The 16942-nt window shown below is 43.4% G+C and overlaps 1 protein-coding gene across 1 annotated transcript in view; it reads left to right on the plus strand.

Moving 5' to 3' along the window:
• LOC119656686 overlaps positions 1-16942 on the plus strand; it is a 167549-nt gene that overhangs the window by 45795 nt on the left and 104812 nt on the right. The gene's annotated exons all lie outside the window — the stretch shown is intronic.

The raw sequence follows: 16942 nt of genomic DNA on the forward strand, positions 1-16942 counted from the left end.
TATAGATTATCCGTTCGATGACCTTGCCTCCTGCATTCAGAAGACAAACAGGTCTGCAGGATGTTGGTTCACATAGCGGCTTACCTGTCCTGGGGATCAATACAAGATTTTGTATTTTCCACTCTGCGGGGAAGGATCCTTCTTTTAGGAAGTCTGTGAATACCCGTGCGAACATGGTTGGTGCCAGTTTCAGCGCCGGATTCTATCAATGCCGGGGGCTGCGGTATCCCGGACCCTTTTCACTACGTCCAAAACTTCGTCTGTGGTTACTGGAGGTATGTCTTCGACGCTCATTGGTATCGTTGAGAAGACTGTTTCCGGATATTGGGGGAACAATGTTGAAACTATATCCCACAATAATCTAGCGCACATAATAGTAGGAGACCTTTTGCCTTTTATTGCTAACATAACGAACTTGTACGCTCCTCACCATGGATCTGAGTCTGCCTCGCAGAGTTGCAGAGTCGCTTGAAGCAGTAATTTTTACTTTTTTGTGCCTGTTTATATTTGAGGTCCCGTTGTCCATATTCTAGCATGTTTCTTCGGCGTTGACTCCACCTTCTGGCCTTCAAGCATTTCATATGACATTTCGCTATTTCAGCGTTCCGCTAATAGATAGGGTTGCGCTTCCGAGAGTGTGCACGTCTTGGCATGGAAGCGTCACATGCTCAGTATATCTGTTGGGACAGCGATGCTTTTTCTATGGCCGTTCCAATAAACTCTGTGTTCTACTGCAATATCTCCAGAAATGTATTCTCATCAAGTGCTCTTGATGACCAACCTGTTTCTGCTTTCTTCAGGGGAGGACTTATTGTTCTGGGTCCCTTTTCAATAGTAATACATGTATATGCCCTGTTGGTGGCTATGCGTGTATTCTTCGCTAATATGCTCGTATAGATGCTTGGCCAGCGAATCACTTACAAAAGTAAAATATTCAACGGAGCCTAGCTCTCCACGGCTAAAGGTGTTTAAGCTGCCGATGTTAGCCAGGGTAACGTTTAGGCAGGAGGAAACCGCGAGTAGGATTCTTCTCCTTTTATTTGTTTTCTGGCTTCCTCATTCCATTGCCCAAGCGTTGAAGTCGCCAGTAATAATTTTGGGTTTGCGATCTTTGGTGTCTCTCGCCAGTCTATCTAGCATGTTGCAATACTCTGGACATAGTTAGGATCGCTGTCTGCCTTCCATCGTACGCTCTCCTTAGGCTCTTGATGTCCGTTTCCTGCATGTCTTCCAGTTTCAATTGCTGCACAAAATTCGTACCCCGTCAAGATCTTTACATTCTATGGTAACCATTGGTCGACTTACGCGGACGGTTGCTTGTTCACCGAGTGAAACCTCTATATTCCTTTTTAGGTCAGCGTGATCCTTCTTTTCCTTCAATAGTTCGAACAGCAATCCTCCTTTATATGTTCGCCTAATTCGTGTTATTACCGGCACTTCTTGACGGTTTCGTTTCGTAATCATTGTTTCTGATTCACCCCGCTCCTTCCTTGATTTAACCAAAGTCCAACTTGGACTTGGATCCCTTTGGCTGTTGGCTCCTTTTACTCTAGCATTGTCTGATATTTTGGCGGGGGATCCTTCTTCTTTTAAGGTTTTGTGTAAAACAAAAAAACAGTTTACTGTCTGTCTGTCCGTCGCACGCATTTTTTTCGGAGACGGTTATAGCGATTGACACCAAATTTGGTGGAAAGTTGGAAACTGTGGACGCTCACGCATACAGTGACTTACATTCTTTTACCTCGAATTTACATGCAAAAGTCATATAGTCTAGTGGAGTATGAAATGAAAGGTTTCGGTTAGCACCTGAAGCCGGTCTTAATTTTGACACTTATTGGAAAAGTGGGGAGTGAGGAGGGCTGAAAATGATCATTTCTTTAAGGGACCCATTCTGAGAAACTACTCAACCGAAAAATCAGAAAAAATCAGGAGGTTGCCACTATATGGTGGTCCGAAATACAACCATATCAATATCTGTTCAAGTAAAGTTAATAATAGTATATTACTATAATTTTTAGCAATTGGGTGCAAACCCCCCTAAACTTCATTCTATCAGCACGAAACAGCAACATTGTAGGGTATAATATAGAGCATGATAATACCAAGTATGGTGAAAATCGCACTATTACTAACAAAGTTATAATAAGCTAAAATTGCCGCTTCTTTGCAAATTAAAAACTGAATGTGGCGATTCTCACATAATATACGCATATATGACGTGCTACGTACTAATGGGACAATTGCACCCTCAAACGTCGTTATAAAATAAATACTCAAAACCTTTCATACCTGAAGCGTCCAACTTAAGGTTTCCCGACTTGGTTTCTTATGTACCTGTTGGTGTATGGTTAAATCATCAACCCTGACACGCTTTTGTGTTTCATGTCTTGGCTGTGGAACAATCTTCCGAAGGCGGGTTTCGGCTAGATCTTTCCTGTGGATCAGCGTTGCTGGGGATATTTGTGTTGCTCTATTTGCCGTCCTCTCCTTTGACAGTGTTAGGCAACCGTCTGCTTGTCACACGCACTTTTCTCAGAAACGGCAATACCGATTGACACGAAATTTGGTGGGAAGGTGGGAACTGTGAACGCCCAGACTTGCAGTGAGCGACTTCTTTCTACGTTGCCATTAAGGCGAGGGTCCCCATACATGCAAAAGAGGGGTGTAAATTTTTTTCATCGAATATAGTCACTTGCGTATCAAATGAAAGGTCTAGATTAGTACTTTTCGATGCCAGTCCTAGTTTTATCATTTTTGAAAAGACGAGGAGTGGGAGGGGTTGAAAGTGATGATTTATTTAACGGACCCATTCTCACAAACAACCTAACCGAAAACTCTGAAAAAAATCATGAAGCTCCCTCTGCACAGTGGTCGGTCCTCAAAATACTCTCGATATCGATATCTGCTCAAGTTAAGTTAATAATAGTATATTACTATATTTTTGACGAAATTGTTTTATCTTAGAGTTATAAAAATTGGTAGTAATAAAGAAACTAATATGAGGCATGTTGTCCCCAAGCTGGATCAAAATCATACTATTACTAACAAAGTATAGTAGCTTAAAATTGACTTTACCGTGTAAATTTACTGCAACTAAATATTATTGATACACTAAAGTGAGTAGACTGACATGCTAAATGCGTATTCATAACGGGCTACGTACAAATGAAATAGTTCTGCACTCAAATATACTCACCAAAGAAGCATACAAAGCCTTTCATACCTGAAGCCCCGAGCATTCGGTTTCCCGACTTGTTTTCATTTTTTCGATTGAGTAGTTCCTGAGAATGACCCTGTCAATTTTACATCCCCCGCACTCCCTCCTATTCAAAATTAATGTTAAAACATATATCGGCTTCGTAAAGTACCAACCGAAACCTTTCATTTGAGACCCCACATGATTATATTCGGCAGAAGAAATATTATATCCCCTTTTGCATATATGGGGATCCCCCATCCCCCTTAAACTCAACGTAGAACGATATCACTTGCTGCATATGTGGGCTTTAATACAAAACAAAAACCCCCACGAACGAAAAAAATGGCTATGAGAATTACACCAAGAACAAGAAACCATTACGTAGCAAGAGAGGAGATTTATGGTAGAAGAGCAAGGAACACCAGTGCCGGCGGTATCCTTCGCCTACAGTACCTCAGTGGTGGATTTTCTGACCACCGTTGCATTTGATACTACAAGCCGTCCGAAGAAACGCGCATTTGAAAGGAGTACATCACTTCCAAGAACACCCATTGCAAAGACACTCCTAGGAGAGACACAGACTGGCATTCATCAGCTCACAGTGGGGTGACTATACCTGGTCGGGAGGTGTCGCTGGAACTAGCGCTCGACCCACTTAGGAGAGGCTCGACGATCCCCCAGATGCTAATGTCGGTGAATGCTGAAAGTCAGGGAAGCTCCCAAAAAACTAATAAATATGGGAGTATATAGATGGTCATTCAAATAGAGGAACAGTTCCTAAATACGGGCGTATCAACGTTCGCCTTGCTTGGAGGGAAAATATGAACAAATATAATGTCCACTATACCATCAAGGTTGTCGTACGGAAGGTCGCGGTTCAAATCTCACTGTTGACAGTGGGATTTGTATCGTGATTTGACGTCGGATACCAGTCGACTCAGCTGTGAAATCAGTGGGTCAGTGGGAGAATCCGTCGAGTACTCCCCGCAACATCGAGCACGTATGCAGAATGGTGTACTTCTGCATGGTTTGAACCAGACTGTGCGAAAGTCCCAGGACATCAAGGGAAGCCGTGAGGGATTTAGGTACAATACCTGTAGCTGACAATATTATGGGAACTACAACCACCCGCTCGAGACGCCAAATTTCTTTGATTTCCCGAGCCAATGGCTCATAGTTCACCTTCTTCTCCACGTATTTCCGTTCAATGTTGCTATTATGGGGGATAGCAACATCAATAATACACGCGGAGCGACCCGTCTTGTCAACTAACAGTACGTCAGGCTTGTTGTGTAGAGTGTGGCGATCAGTCAGAACTTGCCGGTCGCAATACATGCTGTAAGCAGAATTATCAAGTACTGCTTGCTTCTCATATCGGTACACCGGACATGTCCCCGTGATCAGCCCATGCTTATATGTAAGGTTTTGATGGATAACCTTACATACAGCATTATGCCTGGTGATGTATTACACCGGTGCCATAACAGTACAGCCAGAAATGAGATGGTCCAACGTCTCTAACGCCGAACCACACATTCTGCACTGGTCGTTCTCCACCCGTTCTTTATTAGGGGGAAAATTATTATTATTATTATACCATCAAAATATGTTCAGAGTCATTAGGGTTCCGTATAATAGTGCCAAGGACGAAAAATATGCGATGTTACTCAGGCAACACACGCCAAAACCCGACGGGCGGTAAACGCGAAAAAAAACGGAGTAGAGAGAGAGGAAGGGAGGCTCCTCCTTGCCTTTCACTGAAAAAGGGAAAGGAAAGCAATAAAAATTACACCAGTTTTAATAAACAGACAAACAACAAGACAGGCAAAGCCCCCAGAAGGAAGTGCGAAAAAGAAGATTATGGTCTGAATTGACCTCTAAAAAATGTGATCGGATACGTCGACATTCTCAAGAAGGTTAAATCTGATCCGGAACTGAAGGACCTTGGAGATAGCGTCAATTGAATCAGATGCACCCGAAAGGGAGACTTGGTGCTGGAACTGAAGAACTCTTCGGGCAGGACGACTGCAAATGTCCTCGGCAAGGTGGAGGTAAGGAGGATCAACTACGAGTTAATAACCAGGAGACAGTTGCACAATCTAAAGATATTGACAAATTTACAATGAAGGAGGATATCCGCAAGACCCTAGAAAACCAGTTCGGACCACTGAGATTGCAGGCAGGGTACTCAAGAAGGCGGATCGAGACACGCAAACTGCAACTATCAGTTTAATTTTAATCAGTTTAATTTTAATCACATAGTGGCGATATGCGTCGGTGATTGTGATAGGCCTAAAAAGGTGCAGAAACTGTGGAAGAGAAGGCTATACATTCAAAGAGTACAAATCTCGAATGTATGCTTTGTAAGTGAAAAAGGGTGTCAACTGCCGGCACGTCGTAGCCAGCAGCAGATACCTAGTATTTAGGAGAGCCTTGGATTCGTCAAAGCTAAAATAGCTGACATCTGCAAATATAGTTGCTATGCTCCACCAAGTCAACGATGCACAATTCGAGAAAATGCTCGTCTCGGATGAAAGAAGTCCCGAAAATTTTAGCGGGTGATTTAAATATGCGCGCTGTAGATTGGGGCAGTAGAATTACTAATACAAGGAGCCGTATTTTGCTCACGGCTGTTGTGGAGCTCGACTTGCTGCTTACGAATGGTGGAATTGTATCCATTTCCCGTAGGGCAGGCTTGGGCCCAATAATCAAATTGACATATGTGAATACCACCTTGGCGAGAAGAATGGCCTGGTTTGTCAGTGAGGCAGGCACCAGGTAATTTTCCTCTAGATCTCATCATTTGGACTGCCTGCCGATATAAACAGAGCATACAATTCTGCCTTACCGACACGGTGTATCCTTACCAATAGGCGGGCATACTATAGATATTGATAAAATAAGGAAACGGAGTTACGGGCTGCTTGCTAGTAAAAAGGATATGGCAACGGTCTAGATGTAGACCAGTAGAGAAACGGGAAGTATACGCGAACCTTCAAGGTATGATTAAGCACGTTCTACGAAAGGCAAATGTTTTAAGGAACTTTGCGCGGAAGCAAACCAAAACCCCTGTTGAGCAGCGTACAGCGTTGTTATGAAAAAAATGAGACGAGAATATCACACTAACCTGCTTGCGTTTGCTTCTGGATATAGTGTCGGCGCTCCTCCCTCTGCATAAAGGCGAGCTCGAAAACTATAAAGATGCCTTGGACATCTTCACCATACCTGCGATAACTGAGGAGTAACTTGTGGAAAGTTTCCGGAGAATCGGTGATAATAGAGCATCAGGTTTGGATTCTGTTCCCAATGGAGCTCTTAAACTTGCTATTTGTTAAAACGAATGTCCGTAATTATTTCACCCAGCACCTCAAAAGATACCTCTTGGACGGACACTGTAGTACGATATAGACCTAAGCAATACACCGCCACAACAGAAGTCACAGGATTACCACAGGGCTCAGTATTGGGTCGTCTCCTATGGAATATTATGTACAATGGGGTCCTTGTCCTTTCCGTACCAAAGGAGGTCACGATAATCGGTTTCGTAAATGATCTAAAAATGGGTGTCATCGCGAAACAACCTGAAGATGTGGAAGTGTATGCTAGCAAAACCATCAGTGCCGTAAAAGCAGTGCCAGAGCAAAAGATGGAGGAGGCTTTGATTACGAACAGTAGAAAAAAATACGATAAGTATTCGCGTTGGTAGCCACAACATCACTTGAAATTCGGTTATCAAATACTCGGGATGAAGATTGACGCGAAGACCATCTTCAACGGAACTATGCCTGTGAGAAAGTGGCAAATACTAGCATGGATGATACAACCGCAGATTACTTGTGGCCGGAGTGGATTGCTCTACACTGGGCTTGGAGGAAGCATTAGGTTGTGAGAGCAATCAGAGGAGGGTAAACATGATTTACCGCTTAGTCACGCTATAAAGTGTGCAGCGCCTTCACAACGATCTTAGGCGAGGCAACTTGCGCTATAGCGGAAATGATCTCGGTGGACATTCTCACAAGTGAGGTATGATGTCTGTACGAGAAAAGTTGAAAGAATCTCCCCCACTGCAAGGCGAAAGTCGCTGGAAAGTGGTGGCAACGCCAAAACGACTCACAGAAGAATCACTGGACTCACACTCTGATTCCCCATATTAAGGAGTGCATTCAGAAGGCGAGATTAACTACCACTTGACTCAATTCTGTCAGGGCATGGTAGTTACAGGAAGTATCTGTATCGATTCAGTTTGGATAATTCTCCCTTTTCCCTTCAATGTGGTTGCACATTTGGCGACCCGCAACATGACATGTTCTACTGTCCACGATTTTCCTCAGAACATCCTCCAAACAGAACCTTTATGAAACCTCCAAAATACCTCACACCAGATACGTCGTGAAATTCCTTGTGACAGTGTCTGACACTGCTTAGCCCGTTAGTTGCCGAGTGGGTGATGATTTTCTATGTCTTCTCAATAGGAAATTCTCTATATAAGTCGATACTCCTACCGCAAATTTGTTGGTTGACTCAAGCGTCAAATCATTTTCGCTCCCGCTCCCCCTTGATTTCACAAACCCCCTCAAGACATTCTGTATTCAAAGGTTTTGATTTCGTGATGAACGGTAGACAAAAGACAGGGGCAGTGGATTCTTGTAAGTCACCACTATTATTTCCGACAAGTCGTTAGGCAAGCATTTGAGTGTTTAAAATTCTTCTGTGTCTGTCTATGTCTATGCAATGCAATGCATTCGAGCCAAGTTCAAAGAAGAGTTCAATTCCTTGTTTGCAATGCGCAAACTGACGAAGCTACATAAGTACTGTATCATATTCGACGAATTGGATGCTACGCATACTTCATACCAAAGGGGTATTCCTCAAATCTTGGAGAGAGAAATACTAGAAACAGTATAAATTTAAACTGTTTGGGCAAAATAGTATCTGGATTTGTGCATTGCTGATGCGAGCTTAAACTTCAATTTTAGGGAATCCTCAGGGAAGACGGCAGAATACCCCGTACGGTACAAACCATAGTGCTACTCTAAGGGAGATTATGTTTAATAGACGAGGAGATTGAACCTTAACTTTTAAACAAGTTGGAAGAAATTCCAAGCGAGATTTGTTCGGCAATGGCGGGAGGAATGCCCATCTCCTGATGAAGAAAATTGGTCGGTAATAGGAACGTGAGCAACGAAGAGGTACTTCCTTATCTTCTTAAGGTAGTGAGCCTTACACAAAGCCTGGACACAATCAAACAACTCGTCCCCAAGATCAAACCTTGAAATAGCGCGGGAGGATAGATTGACACTCATAGATTGATTTTTTTCTTATGAGTAGCAATCTATGTACCCAATTTCAAACTTATAACGACCCCACAGGAGCTCCCAACAGTTCCTGTGACATTATCAACCTAAACAAGAAGAAAAGCACACTCCATCGAAACAGATATACCCCTCAATACAACTACAACTGTGGTACCGTCCTGTTAGTCAAAAAGGCTATGCATTTAAAGAAGTTGCAATCGGAAACCTGCGAACCTGTTCCATGGCAGCAGTATTAGCAAAATCTAACCACAATAGACGTGTTCTAATAGCAACCGTCCATGTAAAGTGTGAATCTTCATTTAAGCAACTGGGTCAAGATATATATCTTGAACCATCTTCAGTTCAAATACAACTATCTCTGGGGACTTTAACTCGCAGCATACCCCTTAGGATAATTTGGTAAAACATGGAAATGGGAACCTTTGAAAAATGGATTCCCAACCAAGAACCATTAAACCAGCTTGGGATGGTCTTGCCCGACACAACCACAAGAACTAGAAGTTAATCCATAATTGACATTTTCCTGCTGTCTGCAGAAGTCAGACTTACATTTCAAGTGTTAACGTGCGAAGCTTTACCAGATAGATAGATCCGACTACTGTAGTTGAGCTTAAACTTTCCTTCTCCTTACAGCTGCAAAGACGAGTGCCAAAAACAATTAGATCCTTCGCTCATACTAACTGGGATAAATTCAGGCCAGACTTAGCACCAAAGCTGAACTTGAAAACGGAAAACTACACGGACAAATAAATCGACGTGGCCATAACTTTGGCTACAGATGCTATCAACTCTGCGGCAAAGTAGATTAGGTTCAGTATAACAAACTGCCGTACGAAATCATGAAACATCTGAAAGTCAGACAGATTTAGCGCCAAAGTCTTAAGGGCAATTGCCATAAATATGGCAATGAAATTAATACCGAATATAAGGTAATAATTTGCTGGATTAACAGTCTAAATACACTAATCGGGCAATTTCAATTTCATAACAGGCAATTCGCCCGCAAGCGAACAGATCTGAAGCCCGTATCAAACTTGTTTGAAGATATAATCAGGTTGATGGGTAAAAACAGGGCCAAAAACTTCGTTCTTACCAAGAATATTGAAACCATCTGCAGTGACACGAGTAACTGTTTGCGGAGTCTTTTCAAATCCAATTGAGCTCGTCTCCACCTAGAGACAATCCGGCAGTCACTTTGATTGTAGATTCGACAATCAAAGACTACCTTCGCGAGAACTCAACAAAGTTCTACTTTCTCCGCTACAAACCCATCCTGTAAACTAACGGACCTAATCATCTTTTTGAGTTTCAGCCAACTCGCAGCTATTACAAGAAACTTTAACGGTAAAAAATCAACCCGGCTAGATGGCACAGCTAATGTTATCGTTAGAAACCTCCCTAGGGCATCAACGAAGCTTCTTCTTGCAGTCTTCAACAACTGCATCAATAATGGTTGTTTTACTAGCACCTGGAAAGTAGCGAAGATAGTTACTATTAAAAAAAGAAGGCAGCTCTCACGAGCGACAAAACTTCAGGCCCTTCTTATGCTGGGCAAGCTTCTCGAGAAAGCATGGACATGTTGTGTTAGTCCGACATTGCGATTCGAAAAGCATTATTCTGAACCACCAGTTTGAGTTCCGGACAAAGCAGGGAACTTAACACGCCCTAAGCTACCTTTACGACACAGTAATCAGTAAATTCAAAGGTAACAACAAACCTATAGTAGTGTGTCCGTTAGATCTTGAAAAGGCTCTTGACTCCGTCTGGGTAAACGGACTCATATTCAAATTGATAAATCTCGAATTTCCTATCTCGATAATAAGACTTGTAATAAGTTTCTTCGAAGATTGACACTTTTATGTCAGCGTAGGAACTGAATGATTCGATCTCCTACCGGTCACATCGGGATTATCCCGGGGACCCATTTCAGGACCAACATATAACATAACATCCACATATAACATAACGAGAGCGGTGCAGAACTGTTACAGTTTGACGACGATACGCTTATCTTTTCGTCTAGCCTTCGAATTGGTAAGGCAGCTAATGCAATTGAGAATGATTTGTCAGATCTCTGAATATACTACCAGACTTGGGGTATAAAATTGATGAGGGTAAAACACAAATCATCACTCTTCGGAGGAAGTCTTGGTACATGGGATCTAGATCTATCCACAGAAAAGCTAAATGCTTAAAGCTCTTAACACAGTCGTGAGCAGTTTCCGAAAAAATTAAATACTTGGGAATGCTACTTCATGATTTAATCCCAACCTTGAGTTCGCTCTCAGCACAACACGCGGTTCAGTAAGTAGAATCAGCTCTATTTTTCATAAAAGGGTAGGGCAAAACACTAAAATTGAGCTGACTCTGTAGAAAGTCCTTATAAAGCTCATTTTATATTACGGAGCTCCTACATGGATCACTTGCTCTACCAAAACTACGAAGAAGAACAGCGCAGCATCTCTTGACATTGTACCGGCTTGTCATACAACTAGAAAACTTAAGCCCACCATCCACGTTCAACACACCCAATGAACTGGAAGCGCCATCCACAACAACATACAGCCGCAACACCATTAGTTTAGCTCTGGAGGTGGAAAGCCTTGAGACGAGAATATCGGCGAGCAAGCATAAAGCCTCTTCAAAGGTTCGCTCTAAACCAGAAACAAAGATTCTTCGAAAGAACAGAGAATCATCACAATCCACTTATAAGGCCACATTCTTAAGGCCTTGTCAAAATGTGAGCACCAAACTAAAAACCGCCATCCTTTCCCTCTTCAATACTCCTTCCCTGGTAAAGCGCAAAAAATCATGTAAGCCTTATAGATTCAAGTATTTATTGTTAGCTTAAGACAGGATAAATTAAATTAAGTAAGTATAATAATTAAGCCTTAACTTAAAACAAGTCGGAATACCGGAAGCTCGCGCTTCGGGTATAAAGGTTTTGTGTTCATCTTATCTAAAAAATTTCAATGCACATTTTTCTATCCGTATATAGTTACAAATCCAACATACTCCTCCATATTTTTCCAAACTACGAGACATACGTCCATATTACAGCCGTAGATATTACGCTCAGCCTAAACAAACAAACTGCCTATTTCCGAATACTGTACACATATATGCACGTATATCAATTGATCGTACCCATCTTTCCGATTTACTTCTTATATCTATCTGAATTAGGCACTACCCGCAAAGTTCATTAGCACGCATATACTATATACCTACATACACACATGTCTGGTTGGAGTGATTGATATTCATATACAAATGACTAAAAACTAAAACAAAATAATCCTAAAACAAAATAATCCTAATTGTATTGACGAATTGACATGTGATGATGACGTCATGCAGGTTGTAGAGTGCACGAAATTCACAAAAATTGTAAAGTTTCACACCCTATAACTTTGTTAATAATAGTCGGATTTTCTTCAAACTTGACTAAATTATGCACCATGTTCTTCATTATACCTATGCTAAATTTTGTACTTCTGGGATGAACATAAGGGGTAAATTTCTAAAATATGGAAATGTACTATTATTAACTTTATTTGTGCAGATATCGGAACCGGATATATTTTGAGGCCTAGATTTCATAGAGATGCACTACTGTGATTTTTTTCGGATTTTTCGGTTGGATAGGTTCTGAGAACGAGACCTGTTACACTTTTTGGGGGTCACATTTTGAACCCTCACTCCCCTATGTTTCACCCAATATCAAATATTGAACCAGTTTCGAAAAGTACTAATTGATACCTTTCATTTGATACCCCACATGGCTACATTCTGTGAAAAAAAAATTTGCAGCCTCCTTTCACCTGTATGGGGAGCCCCCTTTAAACTTAATACAAAATGGCGCCAGTTACTGCATGTAAAGGGAACGGCAGATCGCATACCCTTACCAATTTTCGTGACAATCGGTTCAGCCGTTTCCGAATAAATTGGGTGTGACAGACAGACAGACAGACAGACGGACAGACAGACAGACAGACAGACAGACAGACGGACAGACAGACATCGAATCGATTCTAAGGTTTTGTTTCACACAAAACCTTAAAAAAGAATATGTTTCTTTTTATTGAAAGATTTGTGAATGCCTGACTAGACGGGAATGGGAAGGAGTGGGGTTCACCGAAGTCTTCTCGGGGCCTGGAATAGGAAAAGGGAAATATTGGGACCGCATAATATACATCCCCAAACTGTATAATCTTCACCCCGGGCACGGTATTTTTGCTTATTTTTCACTCCAGGATCCGGATTTGCTCTCTACAACTCTGGTTAAGACCAATGTGTAAAGTAAACACGCCATGTAAAGTAACCACAGAGAAGGTTGGGAAAGCGAAACAATGGTAATAGTGATCCGTTTTTAAGCTTTTGCGTAAAACAAAACTATTAAAATCCGTTTACTGTCGGTCTGTCTGTCATACCTATTCTCTCAGAAATAGTTACTCCTATTGATACGAAATTTGATAGAAAGGTGGACCATTGAACCCTTCGCATGCAGTGAGTGATATAGTCACTTCGAATTGAATGGGGGTGCCCACACCATACATGCAAAAGAAATGAATACATTTTTTTTCACCGAGTATAGTAATGTGGGGACACAATAGTTTTTAAGGACGCGGTGCGACTTTCCCTTAACAGAATAATAATGGTCATGAGGGGTATCAAACGAGAGGTTTTGATTATTACTTTTTGACACTGATATTAGTTTTGACATTGGCAAAGAGGAGTGCGGGGGTCCGAAAAGAGTCAGTTACTTCAAGAACCCGTTCTCAGAAACTATCCAACCTAAATATCTGAAAAGAAATATGGTGGTCCACGCACATGGTATTTACGTCTCAAAGTACTCATTATCCCGATACCTGTTAGCCTGTTAGCCGATTCCAAGCCCGATTTTGAAAGAAGGAGGGATGGAAGGCTTCCGTCTGAATGGCTGAAGAACTGGAGGGGCCCAGGTCTGGATCGGGTGCAGAACAAAAAGTTCACCAATATATATGGTCGGTTGGCACACAGCATAAATCCGGTCATTAGTCTGTCGCAGGAATTTCCACCCTTCTTCACTGCAGGGATTACCTACATTATGCCTAAGAAAGACATGGTGCAGGACCCCGCTGACACAAGATCGATTACTTGCTTACTAACCATCTTCAAACTCATAACGAGTCCCTTACATGCTGCTGTTTGTAAGGCAGACTGTGGGTTGATACTTAACTTGAAGGATCGATTTTTCAATCCTCTGAGTGGGTTGAATTCGTACCAAGAGCGGATCGATGAATGAAAGTCGAAGGCAATGCCGACTGTTAGGTAACAAGACGGGTCGCTTCGCGTATATTATTGATGTTTTGCAACATAGAACGGAAATACGTGGAGAAGAAGATGAAATATTGGCCACTGGCTTGGGGAATCAAAGAAATTTGGCATATCGAGCGGGTGGTTGTAGTTCCCATAATATTGTCAACTATAGGTATTGTAGCTAAATTCCTCATGGCTTCCTTTGATATCCTGGCACTCTCACAGTCAAACCATGGAGAGATATTGTTTTTTTGTGGGAGTAGGGTAGGTGAATGCGGTTACGCACAGAGTGTTGGACTCCCGCAACAGTACGTTGGCGGACTACCAACTAAGCACCTCTCTGTCATCAGAGAACTAGCGTGGAACCGTTTGACACATTACTTCGGGCTAGCCCTCCCGCTCTCCCGGCTTTGGGAGCCTTCATTAGGTATTTAACCGCTGGTTTTGACTCAATAGTCAACTCGCCGATCGATATGGGACGCAAGGTCGGAATTCTCCTTCTGGTGAAGATGACTACTTCGGTTTTTTCCAGAGCAAGGCTGAAATCGTGAGCAGTTATCCATCCGCTTACTCGCCGTATCAATATGTTTTGCGCCTGTTCAACAGTGCGTCCGGCAACAAGTGCCATAACGTCATCTGCATAACCGACCATCTATTATAAGAAGCGTTCCAGAGCAGGAATTAGTCTTTCAGATAATCCCTCAATATCCGCAAGAGATAGCTTGGCACGAGAAATGAGTTTTTAGTGTGCCTAGCATATCTGTCCATCTTACGGAATTGAAGGCATTTCTGACATCAAGCGTTATGAGGTGCACTATTCGTCTAGATCGACGGCTGTGTGCCTTAGCTCGATGAACCGGCAGCGCGGATCGCTTCAGCCAGTCTACTCCTCTCAAGCACTTTTCTGGCCGTGTCAAGCATTCACAGCGGTCGGTATGCAGATGGGAGCTCCGGGTCTCCTTTACCCTTACTGATCAATGCAAGTCTGCCCACTTTCCAGCGACGAGGAAAAATGCCCTCCTTCAAGCAAGCATTGAACGCTTCAAGCAGCAATTCTGGCCGTTGGCGGAACACCAGTTTGTAAACTTCCGCTAGGATGCCATCAGGGCCTGGCGCCTTCTTATTTTTCATTGTGAGAATCGCTTCTTCGAGCTCTCTCATTGTGAAAAGGGGGCAATCCTCGACGCTTTCCGCGCTATTTACATCAACCCGTACTGGGTATCTGGGGAACAATGCCCACACAATGCAGTCTATCTGGTCGGTACTTAGTGTGCAGGGCCTCCGGAGAGGCCCGATTTTCCTGGTGACAAGCTTATAGCCAAGTCCCCACGGGTTCTCATTCACCTCGTTAGCAAGTTTCTGCCAGCCGCGAGATTTGCTTTTATTTATAGCCCTGCGGAGTCTCCTCTTTGCAGATCTATATTGTGCCTTTATGGCACATGCCTCCTCATTGGCGTGCAAACGTTGTGCCAAACGGTGGAGGCTATGACACTCCCTCCGTAGGTAGGCAATCTCTGCCGTCCACCAGTACATGGAAGGCTTGTCGTGCCTGGAGCCCCTCCGGGGCATGAAAGCCTCACCACCGCCGTTATCAGGTTCATCACTGAATTTACGACGACCCTCCAGCGCGACCCTGCCTGCTCCAAGAGCTTCGACGAAATTCCTGATGTTCACCATCGCGACATTCCACACGCAGGGCGAGCGTTGCCTTGGTGCTCGCCGGCAAGTAGTGTGAACCAATTCGAACGCGATGTACTGGTGACCACTTGCCGAGAAGTCTTCTAGGCCTCGCCACCCGTCCACCGATGATGCCAGAGATTCCGACGCAAAAGTGAAGTCAGGAATGCTTCCTTCAAAGCCTGGGTGCCGAAACGTTGGCGTGGATCCGGTGTTTAAAACTACGAGCCCGGTTCTCGCCGCCATTTGCAGAATCCATTTCTCTCTGGAGTCTGACTGAAGCATGCGTCATTCAAGAGCCCTGGCATTAAAATCACCTCCTACCAGGATTCGTCCGTCCGTGCTCGAAACTGCGTCTTCCAGAGCATCAAGCCGGCGCCGAAAATCCACCATCGTCTCGTTCTGCGCCAGGTAAACGATAAGTCAAGCCATGAGACCGGGTCCTTGTTTCGGTATTGCTCGCTAATCAGCACTAGATCAGCAATTATTTCCGCAGCGAACTGTGCTAGCAACTGGTGAGCGGTTGCACTCCCGTGCATGTTAATTTGTAAAATGCGGATCATGCCGTTCGCGCCCTAGCCCTCTCCAATTCCGCTCTGAAGATTTGACACCGTCCCGAGCCCGCAGTGTGTGCGACGCTCTCACCAGACGCGCCAGGATCCCTGCAGAAAACACAATTCCCACTTTCATTGCATGTCTTCACTTGATGACCCACTCAGCCGCCCCTCTGGCATGCTGTCCTCCTTTCCGGTCCTTTGCAAGCTGCTGACGTTTATCCATAGTCCAGACAAATGTAGCACTTGGTGGGGATTATCCGCATTCGCACCCTGCATTCTACCCATCCGATTTTGATTCTCCCGCTACTAAGGAGTTTCCTCACATATTGCTCGGGGACTTCCACCACGGCGAGCTTTTGGCCTCGAGCATTTACAGAGGTGATGCCTACCCGGGGCAGTGGTTACCTCTGGACATTCACGCTTTATCGCCTCCTCTACTTCGACCTTTTCTAGAGAGAGATACCATTCTGCATACGTGCTCGATATTGCGAGAAGTTCTCAATGGATTCTTCCATTGACCTACCACCGGCCACTACCACCAACGCCCCTTTATAATTAAGTAGGTAGGATCATCCGAGCTTGAATGCTTGGCACTTCGTGCTAGTATTATGTAAAATCAGGCATCTGCCGAGATTGTGACAACTATTACCATATTTATTATAAGTATATTCCCTAGAAAAAGACTGGGTACCCCCAAGTTTTATCCTAGAAACTTTTGTAGTAATATAGGCTATACTAATATGCGTGATACTACTAAATTTGGTGGGAATCGCACTATAACGTATACAGTCAAATTTGCCACTTTGGTGCAATTTCTTGCATTGTAAGATTTTCAATATCAATATCGCACAAAAGTGAATCATCAAGCAACAACCGGTATCCGGTCTAGGCCT

Source organism: Hermetia illucens, chromosome 5 (genome assembly GCF_905115235.1).
Source record: "Hermetia illucens chromosome 5, iHerIll2.2.curated.20191125, whole genome shotgun sequence".
NCBI lineage: Eukaryota > Metazoa > Arthropoda > Insecta > Diptera > Stratiomyidae > Hermetia > Hermetia illucens.